The sequence below is a fragment of the Hibiscus syriacus genome, unplaced genomic scaffold, assembly GCF_006381635.1.
Source record: "Hibiscus syriacus cultivar Baekdansim isolate YM2019G1 unplaced genomic scaffold, ASM638163v2 tig00111272_pilon, whole genome shotgun sequence".
Classification (NCBI taxonomy): Eukaryota; Viridiplantae; Streptophyta; class Magnoliopsida; order Malvales; family Malvaceae; genus Hibiscus; species Hibiscus syriacus.
The window spans coordinates 599,611-626,360 of NW_024063039.1; the positions used below are offsets into that span (position 1 = coordinate 599,611).

Consider the following 26,750-nt stretch of genomic DNA (forward strand, 5'->3'; position numbering starts at 1 on the left):
TATAATATTACTACATGGTGTCATAAATCATAAGTAGAGGTCAAGGGAGTGAAATTTTAAGTATTCAATTAGATATTTAAACTTCAGATCAAGTTAGAAATTCAGATATGATCATGTTGTATTTTAAACCTATCACGGTGTTGTGTTATGTATCATATCATTTTTATTAAAAATAAAATAATCATATAATGGCGTGTTTCAATCGGCAACTTAAGCACACAATGGACATTACGTCATTTTGATTTTAAAGCTAAAAATAGCCATTTTGACTAATTGATACGTTTCATAATACCTTGACATAGTGAACATAGCTACAATGCCACTTAACCATACACTTACATCTTTTTTACTTCGAAACTAAAATGGCCATTTTGGTTACTCATACAATTTTAACACCAAAACAGCCATTTGACCTAAGTTAAGCCTGGGCACTTCTTTTAATAAAAAAAATGCCGGTTAGGGCTCTATGTTCGGTGCTTTATACAATAACAGAAGGATGGGAAAAAAACAACAAAGGCAATATCCAGTACTGTTCATGAAAGCCAGCAGTTACAGTCTTGGTGGCAGGGACATCAGGTGGCGGAGATGGGAGCAAGGTTAAGGCAAATATTCCACTTGCCGCCGCCGCAACTGCTCCGAGTACAAAAGCCGGTAGGTTTCCACCTCCAAATATTGCATCAAATGGTCCACTCCCCAAAGACACCAATATCTGTAAAGTCATTGCACACCAAAATCAATCCCAAAGTTCTTTTTAATATATATTTGAAGTTTAGAACAGGAAATTTATTATAGCCCCAGGGACTTAATATTACCTGCGGTATTACTATGGCGAGATTCAGCACTCCCAGAGAGAGACCTGTTTCAGAGCCAATGATTAATCAGTTTTAGTTTGGAAGGACGATTGGTGTGCCTGGAAATAAAGATTATTGCACAGTTTACCTGGCCTGCACCAGAGGAACTAGAAAATATGGATGCCAATGCAAAAGGAATGCTGTAAGTTATCTGCAAAAAAAGAAAAAAAAATGGAAATTATCTTGTAGCTTGTGAAAAGATTCATTGATCTAACAAAAACTTTCCCTTATGTAATAAACCCAGTTTTCAATGTATTTTTGTTCCAAGTATATTTAATATTTAAAAGAATCATCAAACCAGCTGTTTCAGCAGCCCAGCCTCCACTGGTCACTTGGTTAACAAAAGAGGAAAAAGAAGTAATGCGCAAAATGAAGAAGAAAACAGAAGTAGACAAAGGGATCGAAATCCCTTGCATTAAAATGCAATAAATGACATGGGAAGTATCAAAAAATAGTAAGCCTCTTTACTCCAAAACATATTCATCAACACCTTGTGAGTAAAAGCAAGACAAACAAAAATAAAACTACTTGATGAAGCTGTTTTTTTGTTCAAAGTCAAAGCATGTTTTTGTTGAAAAACATCAAAGCAGGGGAATGTCTCAGAAAAGGCGGGTTAATATACGGTTAATATACAGCATTACCAGATACATTAAAATGTATTTAATAAATTCGGTTTAGCGGTACCTATTATGTTGACAACTAATAATGTTTTAGGTAGAAAATATGAAAAACTATTAAAAAATTTGGTAACCGGTAAACTTTGGTTATCGGTAAGTATCTATCCTTTTTATAAAAGTGTCCATACTTTTAACATATCAAGTAAATTTTACCGGTTTTGTCATAATGAATCTGGTTTTGTCATATTTTACCTGTTATATTGTAAATTATCTATCCTTTTTATAAAGTGTCAACTATTTCACTGTGAAAATATATTTATTATTATCTTTAGTTAATTGTAAATTTAAAATCTAAATAATATTTTATAAATATCAAAACAATCAAATAATTTTTTGTGTAAATGAAATTATTAAATTAATATTGTAGGTGGAAAACATGAAACACTATAAAAAAATTGAAACATAAATTACATAACTTTCAAAAAGTATATATCATTTTTATAAAAGTGTCCATACTTATTTCACTGTTGAAAACATATTTATTATTATATTTGTTAATATTGTTAAATTTAAATTCTAAATAATATTTTATAAAATATCAAAACAATCAAATAAAATTTTGTGTAAATTAAATTAAATTAATATTGTAGGTGGAAAACATGAAACACTATTAAATAAATTGAAACATAAATTACATAACTTTAAAAGCAGTTATAAATCCTAAAAAGTGTCGATACTTTTAAAAATATATCGATCCAAAACGATATACCAGGTAAAAATATGATAAAACCGGTAACAAAATGATAAAACCGTAAATTTAAAAGTGTCGATACGTTATATAAGGATCAACACTTTGTGAATTTAAAAGAGAAGCAGTTATAGCGCTATAATGTGTCGATACTTTAAAAAATATATCGATCCACAACGATATAACAGGTAAAAATATGATAAAACCGGTATCAAAATGATAAAACCGGTAAAATGATACCGATATATTGAAAGTGTCGATACTTTCGTAAGTACGTGTAATAAATTATCGACACTTTCAAAGAAATAGGTAATTATCCTTTCGAAAGTATCGACACCTGACATAAAAGTATCGACACTTTTGTATTTGTATCGATTAATAAATAACATATGATAAATATAAAGGCCATAGCTAAATATCCTCTGAAAAAAGATAGAACGGACGAGTTTTTGAAATCGAAGAGTAATTGTTGCTGCATTTCAGAAGGCGTTTCTAAAGCGAAGTTTGTTTGTTTGTTGTGCAGTCGAATCGAAAAGTATGTTGTCGAAACCCTAATTTTTAATTATTACAGTAATCGCGATAGGGTTTTTTATGTGTTGTTTGGGGTTTGGAGTAAGGAAGCATTTGGGACCGATTGCAGGTAGAAATAGATATTCAAGGAAAAATATAAATGTCGATACTTTTATTAAATATTATAGGTAGAAAATGATATTATAGGTTGTATAAATGTGCCGACACATTTTGGTGTGGCCATTCAAATTCTTTTGAAGAAACCGTTTTACCACAAGAGTAGTTATCTATATTTGTATATTGAAAAGTGTATGTAACAAAATAATTTGATTTGCGTAACTGATATATGAAGGAAAAATGGAGTCAATGGGTTGGAAAATTGTTGGTGGAGCAGATGACTTTGAAATTGAGGCCGAGACTCGAAAGCAACCAAAGGGTGGATATATGTACTTCTAGTAAGTATCAATGTCTTTTTGTTATTATTGTTGAAATGGTAATTGGATTAAAGTATCGATAAACTTTAAATGATTACAAATTTTAAATGTTAACAGTATGGCCGAATGCAAAAGGATGAAGGGAGATGGCACAGAGCGGTTCGGTATGTAAAATGAAATTGACATGAGTAGTATTAGTATTTAGTGTTAATGTATTGATTAAGAACGTTTATGTTTAATATTAGGTGAAAAAAGATGTGAGGTCCAAATGGAATTCAATGAGTGATGCTGAAAAGGAACCTTACATCACACAGTCAAGGAATGATAGTAAAGAATACAAAGAACGGAGGAAAGCACATGAAAATAAGGTATTCATTAAACTGTAAATACGTTGATACAAATATATAAGAACTATACATTATATATTGTTAAAAAATGTAGGAAGTGTCGACAAGATGCATCATTAAAAGGGTGAATTTATTAATTAAACACCTTAAGGAGAAGGGTCAGTTGAATGTGCTGGGAGAAATAGGTTTGGATCGTTGATCGGAGTAAGGGATCGACCTATTCGGAGGGAATTGTGTCGATCCTTGATGGCACAATTGACGTCAGTCAATGTATGGCTAAGTATGGTGATTATTCATTCCCTCTGGGGGTATCGACTGCTGCAGCCGTATTGGGGGTACAAACAAAGGCAAAAGTGTTATAGAAGTCTGTAGGAGTAAGAACTGGAAAGCACTTGCCTCCAAATATGGTTTGAATCATAAGGTGACATATGCTGAAGTTGAAGAGGATATCAAAAGTGGATCTTACTGGGGGATGAGCTGAAGGCCCGAGTTCTATTGTACCTTGTCGGATATTTCTTTGTCAACGGGTGATACGTCAACGAACAAGGAATATATGAAGCTCATTTGCGATGAAGGCTTGAAGGGTGAATTCAATTGGGCTGAATATATCCATTCGAGATTGATTGAATCAATCATCACCTTTAAAAAGGGCAGCCAGAGATACCTCAAAGGGTGCATAGCAATCTTAGAGGTAAATGAGTTGAATCACTTTTTTGTGTTTTTATATAAAAATATAAATTTTATTATAAATGCAGGTTGCACTGTTCGATTTTTGGTCGGGCTGTGAGGCAGTGCCGGCTTATGAAAGAACCGGAGTGGCACGCATCCGTGCATGGGGGAAGGAAGAGGTTGGTTAGAGTGATGGTGAAGTTGAAGTTGGATAGGGAAGAAGCAAGAAATGGTAATAAATGTAATTAAATAATATTAAGAATATAATCAATGTCTTACTATTGTATTTAATTTTGAAGGTTATTGGCAAGGATGTAGAGGAGGCAGTGGAGGCAGAGGAGAAGAAAGGAGGGATGGTTGTATTGGGGGATGACGGTGAGTGGGACGACGGTGAAGCAAAACAGAGTAACTTCGACATTTTGATGTCTGAATTGGCTGATATCAAAAAAATCCAATTTGAAATCATGCAAAGACAATCAAGAGTCGAAGAGAAACTTGATCAAGTCGTAGAGAAACTCGAGAGAGTCGAAGATACACTCGAGAGGCATAGGGGGTAGTGGAAGGAAAAATAGATGGAGTGGTGAAAGAAGTAGAGGTGTTGAGGGGTGAAGTGGTGAAAGAAGTTGGGGTGTTAAGGGGTGATATTAAGATGGTGACGGGAGAAAATTTGAGGGAGTGGTGAAGGAGGTTGTGGATTTGAGGAGTGAACTTACGGGGTGAAGGGTGGTTGATAAATACTCGGATGAAGGAGCTCAATTGAAGGGTGAAATAAAAGAGATGAAGAGCTATGTAGAAAAAAAGTACGATGAACTGAAAAAATATGAAGAAGAAAAGAGGGAGGAGGAAGAAGAAGATGGAAGAAATGAGGAGGAAGGAAGTCGATGTCATTTATACACCGGAGAGTGTTATAGCAGCAGTTTTGGATTCGGAATGTCCTGCACCCCAGAAGAAGCAGAAGGTAAGTTTAATAAAAGAATACTTAATTTGATTTTTATTATGTTGTTGTGACAAAAATTTGTATGCAAAATTGTAGGTTGAAAAAGCGGATATTCCAAGCGGAATTGATGACATCGAAGCTGCAATTGTGATTATTTATGGAATAGCGAGTTAGAATCGGGTAAGTGAAATATATTGTTTTGTGAGTGATATTTAAATTTTCATGACAACATATTAATCCTAATGATTCATACAGATATTCTGTAATATCAATGGGAAATCAATTCGCTATTGTATACGACGTTGCAACATTGAAGCCTACGGAATGGGTTGGCGGTGTGGTAAGTAGAAAGTAGAAAATGTTAAAACTTATTGAATATGTTCTGATTGTGTAATTAATTTTGTTAGGTTATCGATTTGCTCGCCTGGACCATATGCTACGATTCTCAAAAGTCACTCCGGAGGATTGGCTACCTTCCATACCTCTTAGTGGTGAGTTAAATTAATAAATATTGAAAAGTGTTATAGACGGTAAATTAATAATGTTTGTTGCGTAATTACAGCAACAGCGTTGGAAGCCAACAACAAAGAAAGTGTTGAGAGTATTTCTACCTTCTGGGGTGTCATATTGGATAACTATGTGAAATTCACCGACTGTGAGAAGGTAAGACACCATACCAATTGCAAATGATGTTTTCGGATATAGAATGTTGAATTTTGTCAAATTGGGTGTGAAATTTGTTGCAGATCATGATCACAATAAACTACCATAATTCATATTGGTATCTGTTGGTGTTGGATATGTAGATCATGTTGTAACAATATATGATAGTATGTTTACAACTGAAGCTAAACAGAGAGTGAAGGATGCTAAGAAATTGGTATGTATGTATGTAAAGGACATTATGTAAATTATAATGCATAATTTTTTTTGGTGCATAACTTCTCTATTTTAATGCAGATTAAAATATTAGATTCTTATAATAAGAAACGCATTTGGGTTGAGTCCTGTGGATCTCTAGGAAAGTATCCCTTGAAAAATTTCAAATTTGTGGAGCATAAGAAGAATAAGCAATTGAATGGGTATGAGATGTTATCACAATAGAAAGCTTAATTTATGCAGTATTCATCATAATTGACATGTGTGGTTTTCAAATTTTGTAACATATGATTGCGGCATGTATGTGATGATGTGGATGGAATCGATCGGTTCTACAGGGGCAACTGGTGATTTTGTAAGTCGATAGAAAAAATCGTTTGTGGTAAAATTGTTAAAAGTCGTATATTGAATGCTGTAGTTGACAATACTTAACGTTCTGACAATTTGAATATAGGTTGTTGGAGACTGGGATCGATCGCGAGTATTAAACGATCTCATAAGCCACAATCAAATGAACGAAGACATGAGATAACAAAAGCTGCAATATTACATAAGAATAACAAAAGAATGCAATGATGTAAATGTAGGTTAATTTTGTATAAGATTTATAATTTTGTATACGATTTATATTTTCGTATGTGAATATAATTATGAATGAGATGAGAAAAGTTAGCAGTATGTTGTTGTATGTTTCATGTTTCTTATACACATTAAGGGTCATGTTGATACTTGAAGTAAAGGCAAATTTACAATATGGCCAAAAGGATGTAATTTTTCAATCTAACCGGTACAATTATACCGGTTTTATGTGAGAATATGTCTAAATAATGTCGACACTAATAGTTTGTGTCGATATTTATTTCCAGAATGAATGGAAAACAGGGTGCACCATAAAGTGTCGATCCATATATAAAAAGTGTCGATCCCAAAATCATCGAACCCAAAAGTATAATGTAATATGTAATTTTTCAATCTAACCGGTACAATTATACCGGTTTTATGTGAGAATATGTCTAAATAATGTGTCGACACTAATATAGTTTGTGTCGATATTTATTTCCAGAATGAATGGAAACAGGGTGCACCCATAAAGTGTCGATCCATATAAAAAGTGTCGATCCCAAAATCATCGAACCCAAAAGTATAATGTAATATGTAATTTTTCAATCTAACCGGTACAATTATACCGGTTTTATGTGAGAATATGTCTAAATAATGTGTCGACACTAATATAGTTTGTGTCGATATTTATTTCCAGAATGAATGGAAAACAGGGTGCACCCATAAAGTGTCGATCCATATATAAAAAGTGTCGATCCCAAAATCATCGAACCCAAAAGTATAATGTAATATAATTTTTCAATCTAACCGGTACAATTATACCGGTTTTATGTGAGAATATGTCTAAATAATGTGTCGACACTAATATAGTTTGTGTCGATATTTTTTTCAGAATGAATGGAAACAGGGTGCACCCATAAAGTGTCGATCCATATATAAAAAGTGTCGATCCCAAAATCATCGAACCCAAAAGTATAATGTAATATGTAATTTTTCAATCTAACCGGTACAATTATACCGGTTTTATGTGAGAATATGTCTAAATAATGTGTCGACACTAATATAGTTTGTGTCGATATTTATTTCCAGAATGAATGGAAAACAGGGTGCACCCATAAAGTGTCGATCCATATATAAAAGTGTCGATCCCAAAATCATCGAACCCAAAAGTATAATGTAATATATAATTTTTCAATCTAACCGGTACAATTATCCGATTTTATGTGAGAATATGTCTAAATAATGTGTCGACACTAATATAGTTTGTGTCGATATTTTTTTCCAGAATGAATGGAAACAGGGTGCACCATAAAGTGTCGATCCATATATAAAAGTGTCGATCCCAAAATCATCGAACCCAAAAGTATAATGTAATATGTAATTTTCAATCTAACCGGTACAATTATACCGGTTTTATGTGAGAATATGTCTAAATAATGTGTCGACACTAATATAGTTTGTGTCGATATTTATTTCCAGAATGAATGGAAACAGGGTGCACCCATAAAGTGTCGATCCATATATAAAAGTGTCGATCCCAAAATCATCGAACCCAAAAGTATAATGTAATATGTAATTTTTCAATCTAACCGGTACAATTATACCGGTTTTATGTGAGAATATGTCTAAATAATGTGTCGACACTAATATAGTTTGTGTCGATACTAATTTAAATATCAAGTGTTTTCCACCGTTTACGATATATAGTACTTAATCGAGAAACCCTAAACATAAAGGCAAGCAGGCAGATCTTCCTCTTTCTTCTACCGTTATCATAAGTGACGACCAGATATTCAGGTAAATTTATCGATATTTTATGGGTTTGATTGATTTCTATATGGAGTTTTATCCTGAATGTGTTGTGTTCCGTTGTAATAGGGGTAGCATCCAACCAAAATGGCTCCAAAACGTCAGCGTCAGAAGCGAGGTCTTTCTCAAAGCTCTTCTCAACCCAGTTCTTCTCAACCACCTCCTTCTGTAACAAACGATTCTTCTGAGGAAATCAGGTCCTTCGAAACTCTGAACTTTAGATCCGACATGGAGAAACAAAGATGGCAGACGAGTTTTAAAGTAAGGAAGATTCTCCCGAACGTGTCATTGACCTGGGTTTCTTGTTTGATGATAAATATGCATTTAGTTTTAAATCCACATTTACATCTTGGGGTTGGCTTGAATTCCTTGGTGTAGAACCAAGATATTATCCCAACCTAGTTAGAGTCTTCTACAACAATGCTTCCTTACAGCACGAGCCTAATAAGACTAATATAATAGGAATTAATACACATGTCATGGGGAAAGTGTTGAGTTAATCGAATGACGAAATTGGCCAAGAGGGGGGTGAATTGGCAATAAAAATTTTGTGGAAGCTTTTGCAGAAAATTGAAAGCAATTGCACAGCGATTTACAGTGGTTCGACTTTCTCAAACAAAGTCTACGTCCACTACCTTAGCTATCCACACTAAGGATTTTCCAACAAATTCACTAATTTGTTCTTTCTTTTGAGGCCAAAGAGATAACCTTACAATTCCCTCAAGAGTATACCCCAACTCTTGAGAACACTCTTTTCTCAAAGAGAAGATTACAAATTTGCAAACTTACAAGAAAACCTCACAAGGTAAGATGTTTGCACATTCTAGAACAAAGAAAAGAACACTCAAAGATGAATACAATTGAGCACAAAAGTGTTCTTGAAAGCAAAATGAATATGAATGAAAATGGGCTTGAAATGCTCAAACTTGAGGTTTGATGCTTTCTCTTGATTCTCTCTGATTCTAGTTGCTTGATGTTTCTTGTTTTTGATCAATGGCTTCTAAGCTTGCTTAAATACACCTTGGATCACTTCTGAACGTTGGGGATAATTAGAGAAGATATTATAGCCGTTTTAGTGTGAAAACATTTAATAAAACAGCTTGGACAGTGGGGGGAATCGGTTCCCTATCATAGGGAATCGGTTCCCTAAGTGTAAAATTCAAATATTTCGACCGTTGAACAGGGGGGGAATCGGTACCCCCTTGGGGGGAATCGGTTCCCTCCGAGCATTCTGGAAATCTCGGAGCCAAACCATTCAGGGGGGATCGGTTCCTCCTATGGGGGGGAATCGTTCCCTCTGAGTATTCTGGAATTTTTTGGCTTTGAATTGGTTCGAAATACTTTGTAAAATATTTTGAAATTGTTTTATGATTAAAACTTAATTTTACACTTAAGTAAGGATCAAAAATGATTTTTGAAATATTTGGAGTAATGTTTTGATATTCGAATAGTTATATCGAATATACTTAGAAAATCATTGGAAAATCTTAAATCCATTTAACTTAATTTGTTATATCGAAATATTAAAATGTTTCAACAATCTCCCCCTTTTTGATATAACAAAACATTTTAGTAATTTTAAGATTTTTGAAATCAAGTTTTGAAATTAGAAATTACTCCCCCTTACTTTAACCTTATTCTTCTCCCCTTTTTGTTAAATCAAAAAGACATTGTAAAACAAGGTTTTGTAAATCATTTAGCCAATTGATTTATTAATTATAAGCTTTAGCTGCTAAGATCATAATCAAAAGAGAGGTTAGCCATTAGTTTCATAAATCAATATTCATAAATAATGTGATATGACAAAATTGGTCATATTGCTAATGATAATGTAAATGATGCAAAAATGAATAAAACAAACCAAACATATAAGTTCACACCATTCATATATCCAAAATCCAACAATCCACAAAATCAAACATATCAAAATGTTGAAACAATATTCATTTGTTCAAAGTTTTAAAGCTAAACATAAAATCAAGCATCCGGATCGGTAGGAGGAAAACGGGCTCGCATAGCGACCATCTCGTGTGTGAGTTCATTGATACGAGCGTTGGTTGATTCATTGTTTGCACGCATCTCCCGAAGAATCTCTAATTGTTGAGCTCCCATTGTGGATAAATGAGACTCTATAGAGGAAAACGCGAGTCCATGGTAGCGTATCGGAAATCGAATGTCTCCATAAAGGATTGAAAATATGGAGGCATTTGATGCGTTTGTTGTGCTTGCTCCTCGGGCTGCTCTTCGGGCTGATCAGGTTCTTCTTCAACTTCATCAATATCCCTCATTAATTGTTCAAACTCGGGATCTTCTTCAGCTTCGGGTGGAGCTTGTGAAGAACTAGCTCCCGGAGTAGAAGAACGAACCCATTCACCGGTTTCTTTGTCCTTTACCCATCCCGCTCTCGTTAAGGAAAGAAGATTTATTTGTTTCTTAAGAGGAAAAACGGCATCTAGACTGACTCTAAGCCCAGCTTTGGAAAACAGATTACTCAAAAAGCAACCGTAAACTAGAGATGAACAGTGTTTCTTGTTAGGAACAAGATTTACGGTTTCAACAATTTCAGCAAAAATAATCTGAGGTAGGTTAATTTTAATACGGTTTTCGAAACAATGTAACCACCAAAGATCCAAAGCTCTAAGAGTAGAATACGACCTCCGGATGGTCGAAACCACCAAGAAATCATTAGATGAAGAAAACGCTCATGTAGGTCTAAGACACTCGCACTATCTCTTCTTTTGTAACGAGAACCTAAAATTTGTTTTTCATTCGAGATACCATCATTATCTAATCCAAATGTATTGGCTATATGCCGGGTCAATATATAAGAATTGTCCTAGGAGGTAGGAACGAATTCCTATGGTTTCTGTTTCAGCTTGGTTTTAACACATACAGCATTAGAGTAGAATATACGAACAAGTTGATGGTAAACGATGGGTTCAAGATCAAATAGTTTATCAAATTTCCATTCTTGTAAAATGGGAAGATATTTAAAATCGATAGCTAACATAGCTTGACGAGAAGGATACGTTCTTCCCGGATTTTGTAAGAATCGAAATATTGATAATACCAATATCGGTGATTTCTAGACCCAGGATGATTGAAACACGAATTTTGGATGGTCAAGTTAGGATCAGTGGGATTGGGATTAGAAATTGGAATAGAATGAGGATTTGGAGGTGGATTTGGTTGACGACTGGAACGACTAGATGAAGACCTAGGACGTTTAGGATTTGACATGGTGAAGGAAATCGGAATAGATATAATAACCTGCAATTTAAAACAGTGTATGCAATTCAATTAATCCCAAAACTCAAATGAGTCCTCAATATTTCAAGATTCTCTAAAACAATCCTAATGGGCAAAGTTTTGAAAAACTTTTGAAAAATATGGTTTTGAGAAACAACATATGTATAGTTTTTCATAATAACAATATAATTTGATCAAACACAATAATTTGAAAAATAACATTTTTTTTTATTTCGAAAATTTTAAAAAAAATTTGAAAAATTCTTGTGTTTTTGATGAAATTAGTTGTAACATCTAGTTTCTAATCACTAAATAATCAATGCCCGATCACTATTTCAACCTAGAACTAATTGAAAACTAATCCTATGTTCAAAAATAATGAAATAAAGAGTTTAGAAAATTTACCTTGAAATATGAAGATTGAGGGGATTTAGATGTTGTTTGCACGATTTTAATGATTCCAACAGGTTTGGAAGATGATTATGAAGCAAATTCCGATTAATATCGTTGATTTGAGGCAAAATAGAGATTTGAGGGGTTTAGAGGGTGAGAACGGCGGAGAGAGAGAGGAAGAGGGTTTTTGGAGAGTTTGGGGTTATTCTGCCCGATTTTAGCAGAACCCCAGGGGGGTATCGATTCCCCTGTGGGGGGGAATCGGTTCCCCTTCAAAGGGGGAATCGGTTCCCTCAGGGGGGGATCGATTCCCTCTGCACCAAAATGCTAAAATCCAAATTTTTTAAGCACAAAATGCTAAATTAATCTTTTCTAGTGGTATTGGCAACTCATATATCAAACATTAATTATGTTCAAATAATTAAATTAATCTTTAATTGATTTTTGAACATTTTCATTAAGAATCACAAACTCCCCCTAACTAATAGCAAGAATGCAATCAAAAAATATAAGCATTTTTCAAGATTTATTAAAAGTGCTAAAATTATTTTAAACACTAAGTGAAGATAGATTGGTCAAACCTAATTCTCTCCTAAGTGTCCAAAATCTTTCCTTGTCTAAGGGTTTTGTAAAGATATCCGCTAATTGGTGCAAAGTATCAACAAATTCTAGAACTACATCTTCCTTAGTGACATGGTCTCTAATGAAGTGATGTCTTATTTCAATGTGCTTAGTTCTAGAGTGTTGGATGGGATTTTTAGTGAGACAAATAACACTAGTATTGTCACACTTGATAGGAATAGTACCTACTTCAATTCCATAATCAAAAGTTGTTGTTTCATCCATAAAACTTGTGCACAACAACTACCAGCTGAAATGTATTCAGCTTCAGTGGTAGATAAAGCAACACAATTTTGTTCTTTGAAAACCAAGAAATCAGCATATTTCCAAGGAATTGGCAAGTACCGGAGGTGCTTTTCCTATCTAATTTGCATCCTCCATAATCCGCATCAGAAAAAGCATGCAAGCTAAAACTAGAGTCTCTAGGATACCAAAGTCCTAAACTAGGAGTGTCCTTAAGGTATCTAAAGATTCTCTTAACAGCTAGTAAATGTGATTCCTTAGGACATGATTGAAATCTAGCACATAAGCAAACACTAAACATAATGTCCGGTCTACTTGCAGTTAGATAAAGCAAAGAGCCAATCATTGACCTATATAATTTAACATCTACACATTACCTCCTTCATCTAAGTCAAGCTTTGTTGAAGAGCTCATTGGAGTGTTATGAGGTTTCCCATTTTCCAGTCCAAACTTCTTGAGCATATCTTTGACGTACTTAGCTTGATTAATGAAGATGCCATCTTTTCTTTGCTTGATTTGGAGTCCCAAGAAAAATGAGAGCTCCCCCATCATGCTCATCTCAAATTCACTTTGCATTAGCTTAGAAAATTCTTGACAAAGAACATCATTAGTAGAACCAAATATTATATCATCAACATAAATTTGAACTACTAATAAATCTTTACCTTTTCTCTTTAAAAACAATGTAGTGTCAACCTTTCCTTTTAAAAAACCTTTTTCAATTAAAAATTTGACAATCTTTCATACCAAGCTCTAGGAGCTTGTTTTAAACCATAAAGAGCTTTTGTCAATTTTAAAACATGATCCGGAAAATTTGAATCTTCAAAACCTGGAGGTTGTTCCACGTACACTTCTTCTTTATAAAACCATTTAAAAATGCACTTTTAACATCCATTTGATATAATTTAAATTCATTGAAACATGCAAATGCTAATAACATTCTAATTGCTTCCATCCTAGCTACGGGAGCGTATGTTTCATCATAGTCTATGCCTTCTTCTTGAGTATAGCCTTGAGCAACAAGTCTAGCCTTGTTCCTCACTATATTACCACTTTCATCAAGTTTATTTCTAAAACCCATCTAGTACCTACAGTAGATTTATCACTAGGCCTTTCAACTAATGTCCATACTTTACTTCTCTCAAATTGATTTAATTCTTCTTGCATAGCCATAATCCAATGTTCATCTTTTAATGCTTCTTTGATGTTCTTAGGCTCTATGCATGAAATAAATGCAACATAATTACAGATATTTCTAAGAGAAGATCGAGTAGTTACCCCTTTTGATAGATCACCTATAATTTCACCATCCTTGACATAGTTGTACTCTCTTGGAAAAGATACTTCCCTTTCTTCAATGGTTGGATTCTCGAGGGGATCATGAGTTTCCTCATCTTTTGTTTCTTCCTTTGATGATGATTCTCCAACGTAATGTCTAACGTCATTTGCTTGTACAATACCTACATCATCATTAACAGAAGAATCCTTCCTCGGAAGGGGATTATCATCGAAAACAACATGTATAGACTCTTCTACAACTAAAGTTCTTTATTAAATACACGATAAGCTTTAGAATTTAAGGAATAACCCAGAAAAATTCCTTCATCACTTTTAGCATCAAATTTACCAAGATTTTCTTTACGTTGTTTAAAACAAAACATTTACATCCAAAGGATGAAAATAGCTAATGTTAGGCTTTTTATTTTTGAGAATTTTATATGGAGTTTTCTTTAAAATTGGCCTAATCATTACTCGATTTACAACATAACAAGCGGTATTTGTGGCTTCCGCCCAAAAATATTTTGGCAAATTATTTTCACAAAGCATGGTTCTAGCCATTTCTTCTAAAGTTCGATTTTTCCTCTCAACAACTCCATTTTGTTGAGGGGTTCTAGGTGCTGAAAATTGTGGCTAATACCGTTAGAATTACAAAACTCAATAAATCCAAGATTTTCAAATTCAGTTCCATGATCACTTCTAACACTAGTGATAGAGTAACCTTTTTCATTTTGGATTATTTTTGAAAATGTGATGAAATTTTCTAATGCTTCATCTTTAGTACTTAAAATAGAACCCAAGTGTATCTAGAATAGTCATCTACCAAGACAAATGCATATTGTTTTCCTCCCAAGCTAGTAGTTCTAGTTGGCCCAAAAAGATCTAAATGGATCAATTGTAATACTCTACTAGTTGATACATCATTAATAGATTTAAAAGAAACTCGTTTTTGTTTTCCTTTAGCACAAGCATCACAGATTTTATCATTATCAAATTTAAGCTTAGGCAACCCTCGAACTAAATTACCTTGAATTAGCCGTTGCAAAACACTCATACTAGCATGACCTAGTCTCCTATGCCATAACCAACTATCATGCTCATCCTTAGCAACTAGGCATAAATTAGTCATATCAATAGAATCTAAATGCACCATGTAAATGTTTCCTATTCTATGACCAACAAGCATAATCCGATTAGATGCAATGTCAATGACTTTACAACCATTAATTTCAAATAAGACATTGAATCCTTTATCGCATAATTGACTAATACTCAATAGATTATGCTTTAATCCATTCACATATAAAACATTTTTAATTTGTATGGAAGAGGTATTACCTATTGTACCAATACCTTCAATGTGACCTTTTGAATTGTCTCCAAAAGTCACTTCTCCTCCATTTTTGGCGTTAAGCTCAATGAACCGGCTTTTGTCTCCGGTCATATGTCTTGAGCATCCACTATCAAGGTACCATGAGTTTGAATTGTTTCCCGTGCCTTGTAGCAATGCTCCTTTCCCTACAAACATAGATTAATTTTTGATTTTGGTACCCAAATTCTTTTGGGTCCATATTCATTAGTTTCCAAAATCCTAGTCCCTTTAGGTATCCATTTCTGTAGGATATTTTATCTTTAGTAGTAATGAGTTCTTTAGGAACCACACACTTCTAATGATTTTTCCATTTGAGGTTCTTTGGGGACCTCTATGATTGTAGTTTCTAAAACCTTTTCTAACAAAGTTGGATTTTGAATTTTCACCTTTTTCAAAATGTTTTGTTCCAACTTTATCAAAAGAAGTTTTAAGATCATCAATTTTCTTTGATGATCATCATTGATCTTTGAAAGTAAATTTTGCAAATCTAAATTTTTCTTTTCAAACTCTTCTAGTTTGATTTGCAAATTTTTGATTTTACTTTCAAGATCGTTGTTGGTTTTGGATATGAGTTTGTTTTCATTTTTCAATTTTGAAACATCATTTTATATTTTAAAAACAATTTCTCATAATCCGAAGCCAACCCATTGTACTCCTCAAATAACTCATTATAAGATAATCATCAAAATCAGATGAGTTAGAGGTTACCTTAGAATCTTCCCCGAATGCCATCAAGCACAAGTTTGCTACTTCTTGTTCCTCTTCATCGGAACCTTCTTCATCGCTCCATGTAGCCACATGAGCCTTGTGCTTATTCTTTGATTGACCCTTTTTCTTCAATTGTGGGCAATCATATTTGACATGCCCCGGCTTTTTGCATTCATAGCAAATGATTGGGTCCTTCTCTTTTGGTTCATTTTGAGGCCTTCGTTTCGTTTGAATTTTCTTCCTTGGTAAGGTCTCATCATTTTTCTGAACCGTTTGGCAAACAATGCCATTTCCTCGTCATCATCATCATTAGAATCACTCTCATCTTTTGTGGATTTGAGAGCAACTCCAATGTTTTTCTTCTTCTCCTTCTCCTTTGGTGTCTCTTCAACTTTATCAAGGTCCACCTCATCTTCAAGCATCATCTCATGAGTGAGGAGTGAACCGATAAGTTCTTCAAGAGTTAAGGACGATAGGTCCTTAGACTCGATGATTGCCGTCTTCTTTGATTGCCATGATTTTGGGAGGGAGTAGACTAACTTCCTCACAAGCTTTTCATTTGAGATGATCTCTCCATATGATTTGAGACCATTGACAATCGTTGAAAATCTATCCGTCATAGCTTTGATGTCTTCATTTGGTTTCATCCTGAAATTTTCATAGCTATGTGTTAGAATACTAATTTTTGATTTCTTTACCTCATCTGTACCTTCATGTGTGACTTGAAGTTTGTCCCATATTTCTTTGGCGGTTGTACACGATGAAACTCTTCCGTATTCATCTGGTCCAAGAGCACAAAAAATAATATGGATGGCTTTGGAGTTGAGCTGGAACATTCTTGTCTCTCCTTCACTCCACAACCTTGGATGAGTGAGAGGTTGATGTATCCTTCTTCTACAGCATTCCATGCTCCCATGTCACTTGCTTGAATGAAGTACATCATTCTATTCTTCCAATAGGCATAGTTAGCTCCATTGAAGAAAGGAGGCTTGTTGACGGGCATCGAATCAAGACCGGAGTCGAAGTTTGAAGTGGAGGCCATTGATGACTTTGTAATCGATGTAACTCTTCCCGGATCGACTCAAGAGGCGATTAAACCTTCAAATGAGTTAGGCTCTGATGCCAATTGTTGAGTTAATCGAATGACGAAATTGGCCAAGAGGGGGGTGAATTGGCAATAAAAATTTTGTGGAAGCTTTTGCAGAAAATTGAAAGCAATTGCACAGCGATTTACAGTGGTTCGACTTTCTCAAACAAAGTCTACGTCCACTACCTTAGCTATCCACACTAAGGATTTTCCAACAAATTCACTAATTTGTTCTTTCTTTTGAGGCCAAAGAGATAACCTTACAATTCCCTCAAGAGTATACCCCAACTCTTGAGAACACTCTTTTCTCAAAGAGAAGATTACAAATTTGCAAACTTACAAGAAAACCTCACAAGGTAAGATGTTTGCACAATTCTAGAACAAAGAAAAGAACACTCAAAGATGAATACAATTGAGCACAAAAAGTGTTCTTGAAAGCAAAATGAATATGAATGAAAATGGGCTTGAAATGCTCAAACTTGAGGTTTGATGCTTTCTCTTTGATTCTCTCTTGATTCTAGTTGCTTGATGTTTCTTGTTTTTGATCAATGGCTTCTAAGCTTGCTTAAATACACCTTGGATCACTTCTGAACGTTGGGGATAATTAGAGAAGATATTATAGCCGTTTTAGTGTGAAAACATTTAATAAAACAGCTTGGACAGTGGGGAATCGGTTCCCTATCATAGGGAATCGGTTCCCTAAGTGTAAATTCAAATATTTCGACCGTTGAACAGGGGGGGAATCGGTACCCCCTTGGGGGGAATCGGTTCCCTCCGAGCATTCTGGAAATCTCGGAGCCAAACCATCAGGGGGGAATCGGTTCCTCCTATGGGGGGGAATCGGTTCCCTCTGAGTATTCTGGAATTTTTGGCTTTGAATTGGTTCGAAATACTTTGTAAAATATTTGAAATTGTTTATGATTAAAACTTAATTTTACACTTAAGTAAGGATCAAAAATGATTTTTGAAATATTTGGAGTAATGTTTTGATATTCGAATAGTTATATCGAATATACTTAGAAAATCATTTGGAAAATCTTAAAATCCATTTAACTTAATTTGTTATATCGAAATATTAAAATGTTTCAACAGAAAGATATATATATATCTCCATAAACTATTGCGGAGGGTTTAGGTGTAGCGAATACAGGGGATTCAGATGAAAATGGTGTAGATTGGTCTACAATTAAACGGGTTACTAGAAATAGCCCAATTCACCTCGATGTAGAGCGAGAGTGTTTCACAAAATGCTCACATGGTATATCCGGCCTAGTGGGGAAAACATTCAACGCTTCGAGACAGCGATTATGGTGGATAGCAAAGTATAAATCCAAAACGGCTCCAAACATTGCAAAACTCATATTTAATACAATTGTATATATGGTCACAAAGTGAGCAACAATTTCAACTACACTACCATATGGATGTGTCATCACCCATCTGTTGAAGAAGAAGGAAGTTGATTTTTCGCATGACGCCCCTGTTCGATTAACCCGCAAGATTGACATGGTATTTATGAAAAAAGCGGGATATGATTTTGTTGAAAAACTCGGTTGGAAGCGTGTCAAGGAGGTCGGATTAGATCAAGAGAGGGAGGAAATGGACCCCGTTGGCCATGAAGAGAGCAACCAAGTGGAGACGCAATGATGGAAGAAGCTCCAGTTGCAGAGGATGTCACAATTAAGACCGTGATGGAATACATGGTCAATTTTCGGGAGCATATTGATTCCCTTGTGAGTGGAATGCGATCCGATATTTCATCATTGCAACGTGAAGTCTCCATGTTGCGTAACGAATTACGTCAACGACATCAAACAAGTTAGGTAATTCATTATCTATGTTTCTTAACATTTACACGTTCTGAACTTTATTTTATTTTCTTTTAACAGATGTGGACAACCAAGCGGTCGCAGAAGATGAAGCTGACGATGAAGATGATGATGACGATGAAGCTGGCGATGAAGATGATGACGATGATGATGATGATGATGAAGATGATGATCCAAACAAGTATATCGTGTCTGCAACGCCGCCTTCAAGAAAACTTTTAATTTTTGATCTCAATGGTGTCCTTGCCTACATCCCAAGACTGCCGACAGGTTTTAATTCTATTCTTTTGTATCCATTATTTTAACATATAAGCGTAGAACTTTAATCTCATTTTCTTCATGTTGTAGATGTTGTCCTCAGAAGAGGATTATTTGAATTTATGCAATTTTGTGTCGACAATTTTGTTGTTGCCTTTGATCTTCAAAGATGAGGTTAGAACATGTTTGAGGCAATTGAATTACTGTAGTCAAAATCGTTAATATACATTTGAATGTTAACATTCAAACTTGATTACAATCTCAGGCATAACGTCGACCGTGTACTTGAGAAACTACATGTATTTTCCGAGCATTTTCTATTCGTGTGGGTAAGATGAATGTCATTACAGTTTGCTGACTTTTCGTTGTCTATGATTCCTACATATTTATGTTCGACTGTTTGTGAACAGGATCAAAAAAAATGCAAAACATACGATTCTGTTACCTACTGTAAAGATCTCAATGATGTTTGGAACGCGTGTCCAGATTTTAACGAGCTAAATACACTTTTGGTCGATGATTCAGCGGAAAAAATGATTTATAATCCGGTAAGTTGCATTTATGCAATATGTTTTTCCAGTTGAACAGGTGTTCAGACATTGATGATCCAAACACTTATGTGTTTATATAGAAATACAATTACATATGTCCACATACCTTTGACGCTGCTTCCCATTCGAACGACAAAGCTCTAGGTATGACACAAATTTATTCATGCTTATGCGAATTTAATTTATTGTTAGTAAAATTGCACCTCATTAGTTTGATAATTGAAATTATTTATGTATGTCCTCAGAAAAAGGCGGAAACATACGAGAGTATTTGGAAAATTTGTTGAAGGCCTCTAATGTTCCGGACTTCGTTAGAACAACCCTTTTCCATCGGATTAATTTTGTTTGTCGGTACATTATTTAAACATTCTTGTGTATTTATATTTTGGTGTGATTATATGGTGTGTATATTTTCATTAATTATTCCATATTTGCTTCTATGTTACATATACATTTGAGTGTCTATACTTTTTTAATATATTGTAAAGTATCTATCCTTTTTATAAAAGTGTCTATACTTTTTCCACTGTGGAAAACATTAATTTAAGGTTATCTTTTGAGTGAGTTTTAAGATATTAATTTAGAAATTATAGGCGTCTAATGATTTATTTTTACGTTACGGTATATATTATTATTAAATTAAAAATTCTTAATATTATTTTATAAAATATCAAAACAATCACTAATTTTTTGTGCAAATGAAATTATTAAATTAATATTGTAGGTGGAAAACATGAAACATACTTAAAAAATATTGAAACATAAATTACATATCTTTAAAAAAAGTATCGATCCTTTTTATAAAAAGTATGGACACTTTCAACATATTATAATAAAATAGGTAAATTTGCAATATAACCGGTATAAATATACCGGTTTTATGCGCGAATAGGTCTACAACCTATATCGACACTTTTTAATATTGTGTCGGTACTTTATGTCCATATTGGAAGAAAAATGTGTCGATACGATTTAAAAAAGTGTCGACATTTACACATCGGAACCCATAATTATAATGTAATAGATAATTTTGTAATATAACAGGTATAAATATACCGGTTGTATGAGAGAATAGGTCTACAACCTATATCGACACTTTTTAATATTGTGTCGGTACTTTATGTCCATATTGGAAGAAAAATGTGTCGATACGATTTAAAAAAGTGTCGACATTTACACATCGGAACCCATAATTATAATGTAATAGATAATTTTGTAATATAACCGGTATAAATATACCGGTTTTATGCGCGAATATGTCTACAACCTAAAATGTGTCGATACCATTTAAAAAAGTGTCGGTAATTTTAAGTAACGCGGTTTTTCTTCCTTCATTCAAAATATTTATATGTACATACAATAGGAGTCATGTTGATACTTACGATATATTATATGGAGATCGTTGTCATTCCATTCCGTCTTCGAAAAAATCAGTTGATGTAGGCTGTGTGCTTGTACTCAAACTGAGCTTGACTTGAGGACATGTTAGTTTGTTATGCCCCTCACCGTTGCAGTACCCACATCGCCTAATTTTCTTCTCGACCTTGTTCAATGTTGTTGCCTCATCGATATAATTTAAGGTTATCTTTTGAGTGAGTTTTAAGATATTAATTTAGTAATTATAGGCGTCTAATGATTTATTTTTTACGTTACGATATATATTATTATTAAATTAAAATTCTAAATATTTTTTATAAAATATCAAAACAATCAAATAATTTTTTGTGCAAATAAAAGTATTACATCAAATTACTTTATTCCAACCATGTGACAAGTGTGACAACTCCATCAACTCACAACTCAGCTTTGAACTCAATCAATATTGTCTTTTAGCTTGATGGTTCATAAAGCATGTTACTTGAACAGTATGAATCAATTATGCAATTTTCATGTTCAATTTAACACTGCATTTCAAATTCATTTCATATGTAATTGGAGTTTGAATTTAAATTTCAATTTGAGTTTGAATTTCAATATATATTTCGGCTCCACTATAAATATTAGCCCAAGCCAATATGCATGTTATCATTGATTATTCCTAATTTCCATTGTTTTTTTTCTAACGTTTAAACGCGAGGGAAATCCAGACCATTGTATTTTTTTGTCAACTTTAAAGCGTCAGAAACGTTTCGGGCGTATGATCTGGTGGTAAACAAATAGCAACTAAAATCTAAGTCCGAAATGCTTCTGAGTACCACCCAAATCATAAGTCTGAAATACTTCCGATGCTCATCAAAATCCAAAGCTCATATGGTGCCAAGCAAAAGGAAATCAAAATTCAAATCTCATATGATGCCAAGCAAAAGGAAATCAAAATCTACAACTTAATTTTGAACATTGATATGATATGTTCAGTTGTTATCATGTTGGGATTTTCTCCTTTTTGATTGCTTGGATAGTTGTTCTCTTGCTTCTTCAAGTGTCCTTAGCTTGTAATTTATAGCTTGGAATGTGTTTGATGTTGTATATATTATTATTAAATTAAAAACAATAAACATATATATTACATATTTATTATTATCTTTGGTTAATGTTGTTAAATTAAAAATTCTAAATAATATTTTATAAAATATCAAAAAAATCAATAATTTTTTGTGCAAATGAATTATTAATTAATATTGTAGGTGGAAAACATGAAACACTATTAAAAAAAATTGAAACATAAATTACATAACTTTAAAAGAAGTATCGATCCTTTTTATAAAATGTATGGACACTTTCAATATAATAGGTAAAAATATGATGTAATAGGTAGCGCTTATATAATGTAATAGGTACGTTTATATAATGTAATAGGTAGTGGTTATATTGTAAAGTGTCTATCATTTTTATAAAAGTGTCCATACTTTTTTCACTGTGGAAAACATTAATTTAAGGTTATCTTTTGAGTGAGTTTTAAGATTTTAATTTAGTAATTATAGGCGTCTAATGATTTATTTTTTACGTTACGATATATTTTAATGTTGTTAAATTAAAAATTCTAAATAATATTTTATAAAATATCAAATAATCAAATAATTTTGTGCAAATGAAATTATTAAATTAATATTGTAGGTGGAAAACATGAAACACTATTAAAAAAATTGAAACTAAATACATAACTTTAAAAGAAGTATCGATCCTTTTTATAAAAAGTATGGACACTTTCATATAATAGGTAAAAATATGATAATAGGTAGCGCTTATATAATGTAATAGGTATCGTTTATAATGTAATAGGTAGTGGTTATATTGTAAAGTGTCTATCCTTTTTATAAAAGTGTCCATACTTTTTTCACTGTTGAAAACATTAATTTAAGGTTATCTTTTGAGTGAGTTTTAAGATTTTAATTTAGTAATTATAGGCGTCTAATGATTTATTTTTACGTTACGATATATTATTATTAAATTAAAAATTCTAAATAATATTTTATAAAATATCAAATAATCAAATAATTTTTTGTGCAAATGAAATTATTAAATTAATATTGTAGGTGAAAAACATGAAACACTATTCAAAAAATTGAAACATAAATTACATAACTTTAAAAGAAGTATCGATCCTTTTATAAAAAGTATGGACACTTTCAACATATATAATAAAATAGGTAAATTTGTAATATAACCGGTATAAATATACCAGTTTACTTATAAATTAGGTAAATATAAGCACTACCTATTACATTATATAAGCGCTACCTAGTATGTTATTGTACTTTATAATATTTCCGGTTAAATAATATAACATAACCGGTATAAATTTTAACCGGTCACTTGTTTAACCGGTCACGCCGTATATTAGCCGTTTTTTAGGCGCCGCACCGCAGAACTACCCCCGGTGGCTTTCAAGAATTATTAAAAATTATTTTTTGTTAAATTATGTAAGGGGTAATTACAATATTTAGTCACTGTAATTTAGGATATTTTTAAGATTAATCCTTAAAGCTTATACTATAAATACCCTAGCTCATTTAGCTTCAAAATCATCCCAAAGCATTCTAGCTTTCTTCAAATACTAGAGAGAATTTAGAGAGTTTCTTAAGAGTTGTTTTCTCCTTTTTATCAAGAGAGAATTATCATTGTTTTCACCTTGGTAGATCGAGATAAGTTGTAATTCCTATTTTCTCATAGTGAAATTCTTCTACCGTTGTCCGTGGTTTTTACCCTATATTATTTAGAGGTTTTCCACGTAAATTTTGTGTCTCTTTTATCTTTATCTTTATTTTCTCAAATTATCAATTACGATTTTATTCTATCCGATAACCGTCTTCCGCAATATTTTGAGCATTTAATCGAACAGATGGTTTGCGAACTCCCGTAAAACGTATGAGATGTTAATTAATACCTGTAAATAAAAAAAAAAAGGTGATTAGGGGAAATAATAAACTTACAGCTAAGGGTATCCCCAGTGCTGCGAATAGACATAATGCCCCGGCCTTGATTCCGGCTGGTGGCTGCAAAGGGACTACGACGGCGTCCACGGTGATGAATCGGCGGCTTGACTTAGCCAATTTGGTCACCAAAACCGTCATGGCCATGCATGTACCCCAAAGCTTATTGACGCCTCCAACCCCACGCGCCAAGATCTCCACCCCAAGGGACGTGAAACACAACACCACAGAGTTCAACATGAGCCCCAACGCGCCTGCATGTACCCCAGAATTGTAGAGCTTCAATACGAGGTTGTTTCCCACTGAATCGCCACCGTAGACCTCTCTCCCCATCCAATCAGTGTCAAACAGCAAGAAAGGGAACCATGCAATCCAATTGAGACACGTCACCGCCAGGAGAATCCACATGGGTCTTTTTAATTCTTTAAGCGCACCGAATCTTTCCCCAAAGAAGGGCACCGGGGTTGCCTTCGCTGCTGCTGCTTCTGCTTCCTCGACCTCAATCTCACGGCCACTCACGTTACCGGCTTTTCAGATTCCGGTGACCAGGGCTTTTCATGCACGTAAGTGAGCGATGGAAGTGAGGGTTAACAAGAGCAGGATTGAGAAGAAGAAACAGCTTTTGAGATTTGCGCAGAAAACGTCACAAGCTTTGGTGGTTGCGAAGGGGAAGATTTTGTGGAGGTGGGTGTAGGAACCGGCGGCGAAGCCGAGGACGTTCCCGACCGCCATGAAAAACGAAAAGAAGGCGTTTGCGGCCTGCGTTTTCTTCTGGTTATTCCCCGAAATATCAGCCAGTAACGCTCTGCATGGACCTTGTAACATGTTGTTTGCCACGTCTAGGATCCAAAACCCTATCACGAACACCACAATGGCACGCGGCTTCGTTTGGATAGACAAGGAATCCCCAAAGAGATGACCTAAGTCAGCAGCGAAGCCTATGAGAACAACCGTGGTGGCCACCAGGGTGGCTCCCGCGGCTATGAAAGGCCGGCGACGGCCGAAACGGGAGGTGCAACAGTCACTGTGGTAACCAACGATGGGGTGAACATATGGGGTGAGCAGTGATAACTGCAAGGCCCACCCGAATTGAACACCGGCGGCAATAGAAGCCACGAAAATGATCTTTCTTATCGAGGAAGGAGGAGAAGGAGGAGAAGGGGACTGATTTTGAAGCTGGAAAGAAGATTTCTTGCTGGGCTCACCACTCTCCATAGCTTTACCAGAAAGAGTGTTTTAGAAACTGGGATTTTAGTGATGGAAAACAAGTGAAATGCATGGGGAATTTATAGAAATGGTTCAAGATACAAACACAAGGGTCCTTAATCCATTAATAGTGAAGCTCTGAGTATGTAGTCAACGTGTAAAACTGCCTTAAATTCTGTTTTCCATCTTTAGGACATGAAATTCAATTCCTTTGTCTTTTACTCATTGTGCATTTATTAAGCCACGTACTACATGAAAGCAATACTTATCTTCATCTTTTACTGTGAAGTGAGATTATCACTGCAAGGTGTTGAAACGGATAATTCAGTTAATCGATCGTATCAAATTATTCAAATTTTATTAATTAAATTTTTTTCTCCATTAACTATTAATTGAATTTTTTTCTCAAAAAATTTAACTGAACCGATCTAAGTTCGGTTAACCGAAATTTATAAATAATATATATTATATTAAATATTAATTATTTTTTGTTTATTCGGTTAATTTGGTCGGTTAATTTGGTAAAAATCGAATTCAAACACCCCTCAAACTAAATAATATATATTAAATATTTAATAATTTTGGTTAATTCGGTTAATTAACCGATTTCAAACCGAATTAACCGAAACCAAAATTTGAAAAAACAAAATCATTAACCGACCGAACCAAAAATTAACCGATCGATTAACGACTGAAATTTTAGTTTGATCGGTTAATTCGGTTTTAATCTAACAGTGAACACCCCTAATCACTGCAATGCATCAAATTTACTCCACTTATAAATCGGAATCTGTTTTCCACAATTTTTACCATGGCTTGTATAATAAAACGGATTTTTCAACCAAAATGTGAATTTTTTTATTTTAGTATGGTTGTTTTCCTCAAAATAGAGAATTTTAGTCTTGAAAACTGTGAATTTTTGTATATAGATATTTTATTATTGTTGGTTTTTTCCCTCGAAGTATACATCTTTTAAAATTAATTTTCAAAATATGGAGATAAATTTATATTTTATAGATTTCTGGTAGTATCTTAGTTCTATCATTGGAATGTGATGATATATTTTGATGTCGACAAACGTTAAAAAATGTCGATTTACCGTGTTCATAGTGATACGAAAAACCAATTTTTTTTGTCCCAATTTTTATTCGACTTGATTAATTAGGATTGATCCGTGCTGCACATATGACTAATCAATATTTTTTATATATAATAATTATTAA

The 26,750-nt window shown here is 33.8% G+C and overlaps 1 pseudogene; it reads right to left on the minus strand.

The window, feature by feature from the left end:
- Positions 1-252: 252 nt before the first annotated feature.
- LOC120157480 lies at positions 253-25,642 on the minus strand (annotated as a pseudogene).
- Positions 25,643-26,750: the final 1,108 nt, after the last annotated feature.